Source organism: Varroa destructor, unplaced genomic scaffold, assembly GCF_002443255.2.
Source record: "Varroa destructor unplaced genomic scaffold, Vdes_3.0 BEIS01000001.1, whole genome shotgun sequence".
NCBI lineage: Eukaryota > Metazoa > Arthropoda > Arachnida > Mesostigmata > Varroidae > Varroa > Varroa destructor.
Genome location: NW_019211454.1, coordinates 43,736,839 through 43,749,988, shown reverse-complemented (window position 1 = coordinate 43,749,988; position 13,150 = coordinate 43,736,839). Strand labels below are relative to the sequence as shown.

The window sequence follows — 13,150 nt, the reverse complement described above, 5'->3', positions numbered from 1 at the left end:
GTTCAGAGGTGTAACACTTTACAGCTGTTGTACTCTATAGAGAATTCGGCTTTAAGTAGCTATCGAAGTGCTTCAATTGCTGTTGATATTGTGACTCGGGTGCACTTTCGAATGAGAGAAATGTCTATAAATGTTTGCGATGAGCTAGCCAATGAAAACTCGATCGTACGGGGTTCACTGCTTAGTTTATTGAATTTGTTTAAGAAATTACGCAACGGTATGGGGAATTGCAGCTTGTGTTGGGCGCTAAAACACGTGGATGCGTGTATGTCCGGATGGGCTAGATGTTTTCCGGCGAATCTCAAGGATGTTCAGCGGTCCAAGTTTGAACACTGGACTGGATTCGCTTTGATCCGTGCTGGAAAGTGCAATGCCAAACGTTAGTGTTCGACGTAAACCTCGAAACATTTAGTTCTAATACCTATACGACTTCTGAAGCTCAACATTGGGGGCATACTGCAAGTGTGACGCCTTGTCGTCAAGGGCAATATTACAATAGCCACAGGCAACAGAAACCTATCTTAATCAATTTACTTCTTTCTTTTCACAATATCTCAAACATATTATTCTATTCAAATATACCTAAGATTTATTTTGTCACTATCATCTCCTTTCTAACTAAACCTTATCATGGTATCGTGACCAAACTAGAAAGCTCAGCACACCACTACACCCAACCGTTTACCCAAGTTTACGCACAAGTGCTTGAATTCAGGAAATCCTTCTCACGATCACGTTCTTTCGTTAAAAATGAATAATTGCAAGGATTCTGATAAACATACAGACGTACGTTTCGATATATACGTATATATAGATGCAAGCACATTCACACAGGGCAAGCGCCACGACATAATATTCGATCATAATAGAATTGATGTTAATATTGATAACGGAGCAATACAGGTCATCAATCACTCAGTTCATGAGGATAGCGGCAGACCGATTGATGGCCGCTGCCTATTTCCTACACACCTCTTCGCGTTGAGTTTCGCTCGCCTATCCTCCTATTCCCCAAACGACGAGAAACTTGATAGTTCTGTGCTCGTTTGCGCGCAGCGACCAGCGCCGCCGCTCTTCTCGATGGGAAAGAGTTATTTAGATTCGATCGCTGCTGCCGTCGTCCGAATGGGGGGGGGGGGGACAGTGACTTCAACAACTGATGGCAGCAAGCCGATTCGCAAATTTAGGAGTGGAACTCGTCGAGTGTAATCAGTCGTACGCTCGGCCACACAGCTAAGGAACCGCAGACCGGCAAGTCCAAGAGGAGAATACTGGGCAAAAAACCTACGCCTGTGTCTGCCTGTCGAGGGTGGCGATCATTTCATAGCAGTTGTAATAGTGTTGTTTACCTGTTGTGCTCCTTTTCCGGCTTGGGCTTGTTGGCGTAGCGTGAAGCGAGTGAGTGGGTGAGTGAGTGCGTGCGTGGGTGTATGGGTGCTTACACTCGGAAGAAAGATATATCTCATTTAACCCATAAACTATTAGCATACATTATATTTGCTGCAGTGCTTACGACCCTGTAGAGAGGGAACGCTTATATGATGGCAGCCACGGTGGCGAAAGGGTGCGCTCTTGTGTGCTTAGGTGAGCGAGATAGTCAGGAGAGGCATGAAGCGAAGACAGATCTCTACCTGGTTCTCTATCTTTCGTGTGTATCAGCTTTGGGTCTGATTTAATCGGCGGCACTTGAGCTAGCCTCGACTCTTTATCGCATGCCGCAATTGTATTTGTTGCGTTTACACGTTGTGCTTCGGTGGAACATGGGTAAAATACGTAACGGCGCCGGCAACAGATGATTTCGTCTTGCAGTGTATGGCAACCGGCGACCAACGTTTGTACGCACTTCAGTGGATATACAAGTTCCCGCACTCACACTCAAACTCCTATGCTTTCTTGTCGCTGCGACGTTGGCTTGAGTCGTGCACGATGAACCGTCGAAACCTTGTAGTTCTCTTGCCGGGCTTGTTGTCTTCTCATAAGTGTAGTCTTGCATCTAAATCGACATTTACGTTTCTGTATAGACTTGCCCGACAAGAATCGACAATGCCCTTGTCTGTGATAGACAAGGGCATTGTAGGTTAAGTAGAAATTCGGCCGCCCGCTCACTTTGCGAAGGGGGATTAAACCGCGGCTGGGGAATCTGGGGGGCGAGAGATCTGGAGGGCTAAAGTAACGTCTGTTCAAAACGTTTGAGCATACGAGTAATAATAGAAAATCTTTGTTTCCATCAGATAATTTTTGCATTTTAATTACGATCACAGATACAGCTCACACAATTGAGTTGGGTCATATCTTTTTCGAACGGAAAATGGGAACGACGTCATGGTGCGCAACACGTACAGGCCGATGACGAACCAGTACTCGTTTGGTTTTATTTAGTGATGGATTGATACGAAACATGACAACTGATTATACTTTACTCTATAAGCAAAACAAAGGAGCAAAAAAAGTTGATTGAAAACTGGCGTTTAATTTCCAATTAGCAAAGTACTTGTTGCGATAGTAATAATATGGCTTATAGACTTGAATTTGACTTTTATGCAAGTGAAGTAGGAAAACTGAGAGGAGAGACAGAGAAAAGGAGAGCTCATGGACCGATTCGTGTACAATTGGATCCCTTGTAGTAGAATTTTGTGCAGAGTCACGCGCCAGATCTTTGCTGGTAGACAATTGTTTGGATTTAACAGCGGAGGCTCGCGTGGAGATGAAGCCGACAAAGCAAAACTGAGATCGTATCTCTTTAGTAAACTCTAATAAATGCCGCTGCGCCATCGGTGAGGGAATCACTGGCAGACCTTTAGTGGTCATTTACGTACACTGGAGCCGGTAATGCCGAATCTGCTGATAGTGCGGTACATATGGTTTTTTTTTATAACTAGTTTTTATTAGATTTATTTTTTATTATTTATTAAAAGAGATTAGATTACATGAAGCGCTTTACCAGATCGTTGTAGTCACAGAGGGTGGACGTGTTGTTCAGTACGTGTGGGATTGCAGGACAGATCGGAGCTGTTTCAACAATTTGATGTAAAAATGTGACGACGAAGCTAAGCAAGTGTTTTCTTGTTTTGAGAACAACGTATTATGACCCCGAATTAGCCAAGCAATTTACAGGTTACACTGTGCTAATAGCCGTGCAGGAACTATTAAGGCGCGCGACGCCACTCCTTTGCCTAGCGCCTACTGCTAGACAAATGCATAGAAATACTCGAAAAACTATGAAATTGTACAGCTATGTAGTCCTAGTGTAGTTGATTTTTGATGCTTTTCTAACATGTGTTTGGTTTGCCAGAGACAAACGTGCATAATTGGACGATTGTTGCGTAGCTATGTACGTCGACTGGCGTGCGGCTCGACATCGGCAATGATAGGTAACAGATAGGTTTCTAGATAAATACGTTCTGGAACGACATTTTATACGTGCCGGTTATCGTATTAGTTTAATATAGCATAAAAGCCAGGCTAGAAAATGCTTACTGTCTAGTTAACGGTGTTCAAAGACCAATGATTACTTGTTTCTAATGGCGAAATTCCCGGTTATTAAATAATTATCACATCGTATTGACGATCCTAGCTCCAGTGGTGTTGAAAATAAAATTCAGGGTACACAAATTTGCTATCATTCGACTCGACCTTCTCATCAACAGAGTAGGTACTGTTCCCCGGGTAGAAATGGTGGTCGTCGTTGTCCTTTACAGTAGAGCACAGATAGCTGGCACGTCCCGTAGGAATCCGTGCCGCGTGCTTTCACTAGGCAGGCTTCAGGCTCTCAGCTACAGATAGGTAGCATAGATTTAGACAGCTCCTGCCTTTATATAGCATTAGCTGTGGTTTATCGGCCGCCAGGTAATACGGTGGTGAATGCCTGGTCACGGTAAACCTTCACGTCAGTCGAACACAGTTCACTATCGACACGCCATCTATGAAGTGCCGCTCAGTGGGGAGCAAATTTTATTTAGACCTTTTGGTAGGCTCAAGGTGCGTAACGGCCTTTGAGCCACAACGCTGACTAGTAAAGCTCGGTGTCGTCACAACTGTGGGGAGATGAAGGATGAGGGGAGACGGGTTAGGCGGTTCTGTTGCTGGTGGCCATGGTGGTGGTGTTTTTGTGCTGGTTGAGCTCTAGCCTGTCCTATTCCGTACGATACGAAAAGAGTGAGCGGCAGCTGACTAATGCCCCCTGAGGTCGAGCAGAAACTCGCAAAGTCTCCGGCTTTGTGCCCCGTTATTAAAGCGTTCAGCGCCGTGGTACACGTTGGGATGTTGGCCTAGTCACGTTCCAAAAAACTGCTCGGGCTTTCCCTTTATGCGGCTCGTCCGCATAAAGGGAAAGCCCGGACAATCTATATTGTGTAATGCTAGAATTCACGGTTCGTGTCACGGTGCATGAGGGGCATGGGCCACGGGCCTGAAGCTGACTGCTGTAGCATAGCTTTAAAAAAGCGACGTGAACTCGACTCTAGCGCCATCTATGATATTAAAACCAAACTCATCAGCTAATGTGCTAATGGACGTCAATGAAGAGATAAACCATCTTCAGTACCCCCACCCAGAACCCTACTGCTTTTCATCTAGGGGAGTTGTCAAGGCAAAGGAAAGATATTTCTGCTGCTACTGTTACAGACAGATACGTTATCTTTCTCTCTCTATATATATGTAACTCGCGTATTATGAAATGACAATTGCATGATCAGCGCAGCTGAAATAATTGAAATCAACAGTAACTAATACAAATGTTATTATTATATTCTAGCCAATAAGTGGATGCGATATGACGGACTCGTCTGAAACAGAAGTACGAAACCATCTGGATGAGTTCCAAGCCTTTGGATTGACATGAGGAATGGAATATAAAGAAAGGACGAAAGAGCGCTAACGATCGAGACGACTTCATAAACAAAACACTTAACCTTGTTGCACGTTTGAATGATTACCGATGTTGTGTATGTACGTGTATGGCATGTTTTAGGCTAACCTTCATTGACTGGCGTTGCCAACAATACCAATAACTGATAACTGACTTTGTGTGATAAGAAATTACTCGGACTCAGCTGGCCCGCCTTCTGTAAGTTCAATTTCTATTTGGATTTGAAATACATTATGATGTCCAGTTAATTTTTTTGTCGATCCTATATATGCGTCGAGAAAAGAACAAGTGTTGGCGACAAGAATCTGAATCGCGCCTTTTAGATTTCACGGTGACGATGCCTGAGAGATGACCAACCCGCATAAACAGAAATCAGTCAACAAGGTATAATGAACACAAAAGACCAGGGGGCACGTATGTCGGGACAGAATGGTTGTTCGGCCTTGTCGCTGTACAAGTGTTTACTCTTCTTACTAATCCCCTGGTTGACGACCGATTTACGCTACCGAGGATTCGAGAACCCAGGCCGCTCGATTTCTTCCCACTAGAACATGTCGGTCATAAATGCCGGCGCTTCGTGTCCTTCGATCGAACGGTCAATTGAGATGTAAGCCACGCACTACAAAAATATTAATTTACCTCATCTAGAAAATAGCTGTAACCCTATGGATGTAAGAGGACTGTAAGAGAATCATCCTATTCCATTTCGCGACCGAAAAGGATTCTACAGATGATTTTATAACAAATTTCATCAAGTCTTTGAATTGAAATTTAGTAAAGATTGATTGTATAGTGATGTACTGAAAGTGTCCTTAACTTGCCACAATATATGCTGCTATCGAATCTTAGAAGTTCATCTCTTTGCAGTCAGTATAATGAGAAGTGTGCGTCAGTTCAAATATAAGCCCAAATATGATATGCCGATTTGACGGCCGTTTCGCTTGAACCCTGATAACAGACAACGACACCGTTGTAGAGCGACTATCGGTACATTGTTGTTGCGCATTGGAATTGTACATCGCCAAACGTTGATGCCAAAATTTAAGTTATTCGGCCCAGCAAAGTTTGCCTTGGAAATTGTTTTTCAACAGATGTTTTTATATTATATAACAGCATTAGAACGGGTTTTGTCGTACTGCCGTACATATTGTGTCAACACTGCAATGTTGAGAGCTAAATGGCCCATCATGAAATTGTGGGGCACCATGCGTATGTTCATAACTTAATCAGGCTTTGCCTACACAGCCTCCAGCTGACATAGCTCAACTCATTAAATAGCGCACTTAACAACACTGCAGCCTATTGTAGCTTCTTTTCAAAATGGCGCTTGATGCTATCCATTATAAATGCGTACGTTTATATCCCACTAACACCTATATGTTTCTAGGCAGCATTCAACACGGTGGTTCCACATGAGGTTCCGTTTCGCATTATAGAACAACAGTAATCTCATACTATTTGAACACTAACTGTTTGAGATAGTGCTGTTTTAACGCACTTTCATGTAAGGGGAAATTCACCTGCGTCAGGTTTGTTGGATTGGTATTTCCATGCAAAGGTTAGGCTGGCGGAAAAGCCTTTGTGACGGACTTGTTCAGAAGACAATTTCCGGCGATGGCCTAATTTTCCAGCTCTGCTGAGCAACTCTCTAGATACTTTTCGGCATAGCTATCGTTTAGTATTTTCATGTTCGGAGTCGATGAGGACGGCAGATTAGGAGGACTTTGTAAGCAAAATGTCGGAGGGCGTGCATTCCCTGCAGAACTTCAGTGTCAATAGAAACGAAAACAACGAGAAGCAAACGCCGTGACAACGTAGCTTACTTCAAAGTATTTCATAAAAGTCGATATCTTATAGCGCTCTGATGTCTACGGAAAGGTAGCAGTCTTAAGAAACACTTTCGCCTAACCCCGTATTCGATAATACTGTTAAAAATTACCGAAGCTTAAATAAATTCTTTTCAGCATGAACATAAATGAGCAGTCATATTGACGTAACCTATAGAAAACATCAGGACTAATCCTGTTTACGTGCATCTTCAATCAGCTTCTGGGATACAATACTGCTAGAGCAATAATTCAGTGTGTCTTAGCTTTTTTTCTTTGTAGAACTTTCAAAAAGGCAAATGTACAATATAATAAAAGCGAAATTTTCTCCGAAAAGTTCTTCCTCGGCTGCTCCCTCGACGTTAATTTCTAGAGTGGATGATGTCGTACCATCTGTAAACTGGAAAGTAGCCTTTGCTTTAACCGTTTGATTCAGTGGTATTTCAGTTTGTGATCTCGCTCGAAGAACCTTCCTTGACTTAGCAGTGATAGGATTCAATTAATCGTATCGACATCGCGAATGTCCAACGATGAATAGATCTGAGCCAAAATCTGATTCTGCGCGAACCGTTAGATCATTCTACTTTGATTCAGGGAAGTTGAAATGTTAAGCTATGGCAGCGTACGTAGGTTTTCTATTCTATTAAGTTATTTGTGGGTCTGTATACACTTTTCGAAACAATGCACGGATATTATATCCTAATGCGATTCTTGGGAAGATAACACTGTATAGTCGTACTGCAAAGCTCCTCCAGGCTAAGTGGGCTTTTTTTGGAACGAACCTTATTGCTGCGCGGTCCATACGAAGGAAAACCTGAACGAGTCATATGTTATCTAATCTCGTGTTCTCGTAGTTCTTATTGACTATCTTTAACTTCGCTAATTAGAGCATCTCTTAAATTGATCTAACTTAGAGTTTACGAATTAACTACTTCCTAAACGACTGCGTATTTTGTTTCCACATGCGCGCGAATGTTCTTCGTCCAGATTTCTGATGAAGCGACCTCTTCCCGAATTTCTTCGCACCAATTTCTATATAATTCTAGGATGCAAATGCGACCAGTTGGCCTACCAGAAGAAGCCGATTATATTAGATACGGGGGTTTACCGAAAGTTAGTTATGACCAGCAATGAGTATATATATATATATATATATATATATCGATTACGCTGTAGTAAATTTGCGTCATCAATTACATCAAACTTGTTATTCAAACCTGTACGGCTGTATTCTACTGTACAATGAACAAGTGAGAAAGATCCGACAGGTCGTATCATCGCGATGACTAATGCGGCAGCTGCTCCGAACCGAGTTCCGGAGGGTATTGTTTAACTGCTCTGATATTGTACGCTTGTAAATTGTCTGACATATAAATGAATGATTATCAACGTGAGCTCAGTTTTCGTAGCGATTGACAACAGGACTAAACGCAAGTTACGCGATCGAAATACCTGAAGCGTATTAGCAGGTGGAAATAACTGGATCCAACGAGGTTAAGGGCAAGTTCGATAAAAAAAAAAGCTCCTGTTTACAACAAACTTCGGAACGAAAACTAACGCATCAGCTTCTATCGTCCTTTGGCACCTTATCTTACTGGCAGCATGCGGGCGGGGTTTTGCGCTACGCATGTTGTTACAATTTCTTATCGAAAACCCTGAAAAATCCCTACTGCGTTTTCTATTCTTTAATCTCAGGCCCATACAAGCAACGACGGTACTCGTTCAATACAGCTTTCTTCATTTCTCTGCCAGATTCATTGTCAGCTGTAGGATATAATACATCACGTTAATTGCCTTCTTTAATGGTTGGAAACAGCCATAATCACATAGGCTTACTTGGAGAGAAGGCCCGGGTCGAATCCAACGCGGCTTTAATCTTGTTATCGCTAATCCAGTCACTTATTGCTGAGGTAAATGATGAGGATCGGCCGGTATTGTTAATCAATGTCTGCATAAATTTACATTAGAGCAAGAACCTGGTGGCGACTTTTAATCAGCCTTGGCAGCTTTTCGGAAAAGGACAACTGGTGTGGATCATACCTTTAATCTTTTGTATGGAGCTGAACGGGTAAATAGGTCGGATCCGCTTCAGTAGCTAGGATGTATACATATGTCTATTTTTTTCTCTGAAACGATCACTTCGCCGTTACATCTAAATGATATATATATATATATATATTCACCTTTTACTATAAATCTAAACGATTCCTAGGGGAAACGTAGTAAAGATCCCTTCAAAGAAACCCCTAAAAATAACACTACCTTCACAAGCAATAGTTCTTAAGTAATGCAGTTACAATACTCGCATATGGACTCACGCTCATTTTCTATGGGGCTTAAAGTTGATCGATGCAGGATACAGGCAATGATTTGAAACGTCCAAAGAACTAGACATGTCAATTATTGCACTGGGCATGACAAAATGACGCACTCAGCAATACACAGTCGATTTAGGCAATAAGCTTCGTCTGCGTATGCCGGAAGGAATCACTGTTTACCGTTAACGGCGAACGTATAACTTATAGCAGTGTACCATGTGGACGGCTTCGTGCAGCCTTCCGTCACCGCTGAAGATCTGCTATCGAATCTCACTGGAATCGAGATGATTTACCTTACGGTAGCCATGACAGTTCAGCAGACTAAAAACGTGGACAGGATTTCCGTCTGAGTAGTAACCACGGAGAGCAACAACATAATTATAATATGCTTACATTGTAAGGAGAACGTTGAGATGAAAAAAACCGCACAAGGCTATTGCGGTAGCTGTAAAGTGTCAACCCTTTCATTTGTTACAAGATACCTGAAAACCATGTCGGAAAACCTGGGTTAATGACCATAGTTTTGCCACTTGAATATGAAGTTTGTTATCGACAAAGGAATCGATTTAGCATTTGCTGCCATCAAGCGACCCCCGTAAACCATTGCCCCCCTTCGAAGTGCATTTGATCATATAATAAACGTAGTGGCAGTAAGTATGGTGTCAGATTTTTACCTATACATTGCTGTTTTAATCGATTTACAAAAATGTTATACTGCCATCTTTATTAAAAGTATCTAAAATGATGCCGAGAATTGAAATTGACTTAAGCGTTAGTTGGCAATTTGACAGAGTTGGTTATCACACCGAAAACACGAGTTGTTCTATTAGGTGTAAGAAGAATTGTACTTTCGATTGTAGTTTCGTCGTTGGTAGCGCACGATAAACTCTTTTGAACTTCGCGTTATCTTCTAAATACTCAAGATCATTTATCCAGATAGTTGTCTTAAATTACCCCGTTTCACTGAATGCCTTTATTCTGTACCGCTGTCTCAATTCGGGAGCGAAGACTTATTTCGGCTGGTACTTCGGGCTAAGTCAATTGAACAGCCCGAACTATTATTGGGCACGACGTAGTTTAACAGGACCTTCCTGGGAAATAGACCTCCTACCTAAATGGTCAACAATACTTTCTTGGGATGGATGCCGACCTTCAGGACGTTACCGCTTGGAACCACCTTCGCACGCTGCTATTCCGGGAAATTCTGCCCAATAGTTTTTACGCTCACCTCATCGTAATAGTAGATTGCGGCTTTTACGGGCCTACTTTGGTAGTAGGATGTAGGCCGAGAGTGAATGCGGGGATTGCTGAAGCACGTAAATTTTAAGTTTGATTCCTCTCCAATGTAATGTAGTGCTTTTGGTTAGCAAATAACCGAAGCGCCCACATGAAACGCCCGAATAAGCTCTTTGAAGGCTTAAAGATGACAACGGTCCTGTTTGGCGCGGAAGCCACCCCTGTGGAGAGTCAAAACCAACTCCTCATAAGCATGAAGCGATCGGGTCTGTAAGCGTCCTTCAACACACTTATAAGCATGAACAAGCGAGTCAATATGATGTTTTCACGTCGTCAGTACGATGTCGTCTTTACCTCGAGATGTTCCCGACCTGCGGTTAAACGATGTTCATTTCATGGTCGGACGGTGCTGACGCAACGTCGACATGGAATCCTAGTTGGCGTGGACGCGGTATATGGAAGTCAGAAGTGCCGTGCTCTGAGGTGCGGGTAGTACATCTTCGATACTCACTCTAAAACATCCAAAGTCGTGCCAGGTCTTTTTGGCATGTAGCTCCTTTCCAAACAGGCGTCTCGAAGTGTGGTCCCACAAACGGCTTAATCCGTGCACTATGCCCATCAACTTGCAAAAGCGACAGACTCAACAGTTCTTTTTACGTTTGTTAAAAACGCTTTGAAGTCTTTGGTCCCACAAAGTCGAGTAGCGCTCGCTTTGCCTGCCCGAAGTTATCGAATATCTGTTTCCGTGTCTTAATGAGGTCGAAAGCCTATGCGTACAATCTGAGTTATAGCTTGGAAAGTTGTGCGCAGGCTTGGCTTTAAATCCCTGTGCCGTATCGATCTCTAACTCGAAGCTTTAACATACCAGTGCAACCCCATAAAGTACCCCATAAAGTAAGGGACTATTTCATTCTCCAGCCACAGTTATCAGGCTATCCGACGCACTATCTTCTCGTCCTGCTTTTTTGGTTTATTTCCGTCAAACCCGAGGTTCCGTCCTTCGCGCTCGGAAAGGCTTTCACCAAGCCGCGCATGGTTTCGTCCACCCCAATACTAATTAGCAATGCGCCGATTGTAGTTGTGCCGTTGATCGGATAGAATTGTCTATGACGAGACCTGTAATTGCCTATGCCCTGAATACCCAAAGCCATTTATGAAACTGGTTTTGGTTTCGACCATTTAGGACAGTTGTAACAGTTCCGATAGTTGCTCGGGGTTTGGCCTGACAAGAAAAGCCTGTTTTAAATAATACATATAAGAAATATGCGGTTCATAACTGACAGATAACAGAGGACTCCGTCGACTCTAAAGCAACTCACTCTCACATTTTAATCCAAAAATTTGTTAAAGCGCATGCATCTATAGTAATAACTCTACATCGGCTAATTTACCACTGTTGCGCACGTTATACACACAAACGTTAACGACACTTCGCTGAACACGAGCCAAATCAATGATGCCTTAATTTTTTGTGGTTTTAACATGTGTTCAGTTAGTTTTGAGGTCGTATTATCGTTGTCCTCTTCTGCTCCTTTGTCGCTCTCATCGTCTAGCGACGTTGGCGTCGCTGTCCCAGTTCAGCAGTACGGGCGGCGGTTGCCAAGGTAACGGCAACATCGTCGCGACGTCTACAAGATCGCGGTCGGTGGCTCACGTGCTGATATCCCTACTGGTTGGTCGGCTGCCGACCCATCTATCCAGTGTCGGTGAGTGACTGCTTGTTAACTGCTACCTGCCATCGCTGTTGCTATTGCCGCTACCGTCGGCCGGTAGGAGGCCAAATTGCCGCAATCACCAACGCCGCTGTCGCCTGATAAGGCGGCTTTTGAGGCGGTCTGACCCCTAGCCTCATTGGCCTCGCTGGTTAGGTGAGCTCCTCCGCAATGGCCACGACTGTGCTGTCATCCTTGTCCCGTTATTGAAGTTAGCGACAGCCAAGGCGGCAGCGGTGGTGGTTGTCCTCACCCAGCGTCATTGTTGTCGACGGACTAACTTCTCGTATTTGCCGTACGCATCGCTGGAAACGGGGCAATCCGACCGAAGATTAAGAGGTTTAGCACCATTACAACGGGAGACAGACAGAGAAAAGCAGCTCATCGAAATTCTGTTGTTGAAAGAACACCACACACACATGTTCAGGCAATAGAAGCGACGACAACACTAACATTGCTCCCACAGGCGTTGCTAATTATGTATTTTCATTTTCCCAATTTAGCGTGCATATCCACATACTCCCCTCTTTCTCTGTGTATATATATATATATATATATATATATGTTGATTACATAAAACCTGCAAGACAGCCCTGTTTTCTAGGGGAAACCTAGGAATTTTCTATCGTTTTTTGATCAACGAATACGCGGTGCTAGAGTAGCGTTATATCAGCTATAGAGACCGAATCAATTCGAGATGGCTTATCAATAAGCTCTATTTCACAGGCGATACTCAATTTTGAACGTTGGTGAGTGACCGAAGATGTGTTTAAATTACGCCATCACCGCTTATGTGTCTATTTTCAGGGGAGCGCTTCGTTTTCCGAGTAACCTTCACTGCAGCTACGTGAAATGGAAGCATACTCATCATAAAAAAAGAAGCAATTCCGTTTTTCTTTTCAAGTCAATATATACAATATATTTTAATAAGTCGCGTAAAATTTGCTTGTTCTTGAATGACACGAGCATGCCACTAGGTCTTTTCGTCGAGACCTACTTAGGGTTGTAGTTCGTTGACAGGGTAAAGCGTATAGAGAATGATCAGAGAGCTCGAACGATAGAACCGGTAGTAGATCAATGTCAAAGCTACGAAGAAATTACATCTTTACGCCGCGAGCTTCAAAAGTCGATTGTGAAGCTTGGTTTTTTTTTCATGTTTAGCAGAAACGTATATATTACACTAAAGAAACG

At 43.1% G+C, this 13,150-nt stretch overlaps 1 long non-coding RNA gene across 5 annotated transcripts in view; it reads left to right on the top strand.

Moving 5' to 3' along the window:
* The window catches only part of LOC111255452 (uncharacterized), a 57,103-nt gene that overhangs the window by 31,834 nt on the left and 12,119 nt on the right, over positions 1-13,150 (top strand). For all 5 annotated transcript variants that reach the window (XR_015323452.1, XR_015323444.1, XR_015323421.1 and 2 more), the window contains one exon: positions 4,754-5,065. This is a non-coding gene — a long non-coding RNA (uncharacterized LOC111255452). The remainder of the gene's footprint in view (positions 1-4,753; positions 5,066-13,150) is intronic.